Source organism: Carcharodon carcharias, chromosome 8 (genome assembly GCF_017639515.1).
Source record: "Carcharodon carcharias isolate sCarCar2 chromosome 8, sCarCar2.pri, whole genome shotgun sequence".
Lineage (NCBI taxonomy): Eukaryota > Metazoa > Chordata > Chondrichthyes > Lamniformes > Lamnidae > Carcharodon > Carcharodon carcharias.
In genome coordinates this window covers 52223758-52226949 of record NC_054474.1, presented here as the reverse complement: position 1 = coordinate 52226949, position 3192 = coordinate 52223758, and the positions used below count along the sequence as shown (strand labels likewise).

The 3192-nt window shown below is 39.8% G+C and overlaps 1 pseudogene; it reads right to left on the bottom strand.

Moving 5' to 3' along the window:
- Positions 1 to 2556: 2556 nt before the first annotated feature.
- LOC121281645 lies at positions 2557 to 2646 on the bottom strand (annotated as a pseudogene).
- Between the last annotated feature and the right edge of the window lie 546 nt (positions 2647 to 3192).

Sequence of the window (3192 nt, the reverse complement as noted above, 5' to 3'; positions counted from 1 at the left end):
ATAAATTCCACAAAGCCTTTATTAAACCTTTTTAAAGCTGAAATTAAACCTCATCCCGCCAGTGGATGAGGTTTGTTAAAAAAAAATCACTTACCCGCCTGCCCGTTGGGCCCGTGCGCCGAGCCGAAGTTCACACAGGCTCCTCAAAATCATCGTGTATTGCCGACTTAAGGGCCTTAACAAGGCCTTTAATTAATGGCGGGTGCATGTCGCGCTGCATAGCGCGCCTGCCAACCTAAACATCGCGATGCCGCGTGCTGTCGTCGGGACGCTTGCACGACATTTTAAGCACCAACATGCGGGCTCCACCACACACGCGTCAGCCAGAAAATTCAGCCCATTGTATTGTGTGTTAAGACCTCCAGTTGAGGTCATCTTAGAGTCCATTTCATTAATTTTCATCACTGCCTTGCCAAGTACTAAGCTACCTCCTCCACCTGATTTAGAAAATAATTCAGTCTGAAAAAATGTGTTCTTTTAAGGTTATTTTAGAGCAAGCTCCTTTAGGGAGGTAACCTTTCCCTTGCTCCTATCATTAGGATTCTGGCAGAAATGCTCAATACAAGATTTTCATATGGCATAGTGACTATTTCTTCATTGGCCCCTACTCACTGATGTATTGCATTTAAAATCCTCATCTTCAGCTTTACCTCTGCAAACTCTTCCAGAGTTAGTCTGCCTCCCATAGCCTTCATCTTCCAACTATTGTCTTCTGTGCATGCCACCCTCATTTCATCCTATTGTTTATGGTGGTGCTGTCATATTGCCCTTGACTTTGTTCGTTGAAACTCCCTTTTGAAATTCTTCCATCTTTCTACCTTTCCTCGCTTAAAAATTATCTCAAAGACTTCAATAATTCCTGAACTTTCTTTTCTGGATCAGTGTCTCCATTCCCCCACTGCTTCATAAAGAACTTGGAACATTTTATACAAGCTGCTATTCCACAGTTAGGCCCATTTTATGACCTCAGAGTTTCTGTAATACTTTCCAAAATAGATATTCTCTCATCATATTTTGGCTAATTGTCCTCCACCATTTACTCATATTTAGCTTATCATGGAGTGATTACTAGTTTCTGGATTCTGCTGGCATTGGTCTAATATACTGGGCACCAACTCCCTCATTGCTGACTTGATCCAATGATTTGGTTAAGTTTTCAATAATTCTATTTGTTCTTGCTGCTTGCTCCATTATTTGGAATTGATTGCATGTTCTTACTGTACTTTTGGTGATTGTTCTACTTAAATATTTTCATATAAAAAAATCTAAGTAAAAAAAAAATTAAGTGACATCTGATTCATCTTATTGTCAAAAATGAAGACATGAGTTTCAATCTGTTTCCCTGTTGATTGCTCTAAATCTTACTCCCAATATTTTCTGGAACGTTTTAAGCAAATGTGGTTGCTTTTTCATTTCAGTTTTATCCACTTCTTGTAAGTAATACATGGGAAAAGTAAAGTCCACCTCAACCATAGTGTCAATTGACAGAATGGGATCACACAAAAAGAGGGAATAGATAATGCCAGTTCTGAATTGTCATGAAGGCACACAGCTTTTCCTCATAATTCAATTCAGAAAGTTAAAGATGGTTAGACATTTAAGTAACAACAGGTGAGTGACAGCACTGACTTTGAAATAAGGTATGGACAAGTCACTTGTTTCGATTTGGGGCAGGTGGGGTGCTGAGGTTGCACCATGGGGTCTGTGGCAAACGTGTTTCATAGGTGTCTAAATCCAACTCTTTGCTAAGTAGATAAATTAAATTGTCTTTTCACTCATTGTAAATTCAATTTATTAAATATTATTCGGTGCAGCAATTCAAAGATGGAGATCACAGCAGGAATGTTAATATAGAACCGTGGGTGGAACAACCAGATAATACATCTATAATGTATTCTGAAACTGTACTGTGCCATTTCAAATAGATCCTGTCAAAATATCTACCACTGTTATCGCTGAAAGCAATCAACCCAAAAGCAGAGAGCTAGGGTAGTTCAGTTGGAACTGTCAAAATGTGAAAAAATTATGTTGAAAAGATATTTAAAATTCTTTTTTCAAAATGAAATAACACTACATTCATTCCAAATAGAATATGCCAAAACATGCTATCCAAGGATAATTCCTCTACTCTTAGAGTGATTGTCAATGATGCTATTAATAAGGAAATAAATAAGAGGTCATCAACACAACATAGATGGACTATAAGCCCTCCGCTGAATGATAACTTAACTTGCCTGCTCTTTCATCTCAGATGCATGAATCATTAGGGGTCAGTAAGGCACCTATTAAATGCCCTAACATCCCTGGTTATTAGAGGAGCAAAGAAACAGGAGAAATCTTGTTTCAGGATTTTTTTTTTTAAATGTTTCCACTGGAAAACTTTACTTTTACATGTTGTACTTTCATTAAGTGGGCCTACTTTAAAAAAGGTCACAGGCCACAGGCTTTAGTCATTTGACAAACATTTATTAAAGCCTACTGAAGTCTTTATCCCTTAATCCCATTAATTTCTCCAGCACTATTTCTTTACTAACTTCTTTAAGTTCCTCATGATTGCTACATATGGAATGCTTCACAAATTTGTACAGGGACCAGGCTAATCTTCTCTGTATAGTTCCAATTTTAGTGTATGTGCTGCCGAAGTAATCTGTGTCCAACAAGTCAATGTGATGCATCTAATGTGTCAGTGAAGATTAGCATGTTTTCTGCTTTTGTGTGCTAGTTTGCTTCCCATTTTCAGCCCCCATCGCTGATCAGCAGCAATGTGAAAAAGAAAGCCAAATGTGTAAGTCTCTCCCTGTCAATACACAGCCTCTCCATTGGCAAGTCCTCAGCTATGCATCCTCGTGGCGACACATGAAGACTGGGTCCTCATGGCCCCAGGTAAAGCTTCAGAGGAACTTGGGAGGAGGTTTGTCCCCCCCATCCCCCCCTTTCATGTAGTGTGCAGGCCCACCAGCATGTGGACATGCCCTGGCACTCATGAACTAAACTCCCAGCCACGGGTGAATAACTCTACTGCCTTGTGGGTACCTCAGGACAGTTGAAAGCTAAGGGAGTAAACCCTGACAAAAATCTGGAGTGGAGCCCAAAGGTGGACTGTTTTAATATGTCATCTTTCGGGTAACTCCTGCAACCAAACCGATGTCAGCATAATGTTTGGCATTCCCTTGGACTCGACCAGGGAGGTTG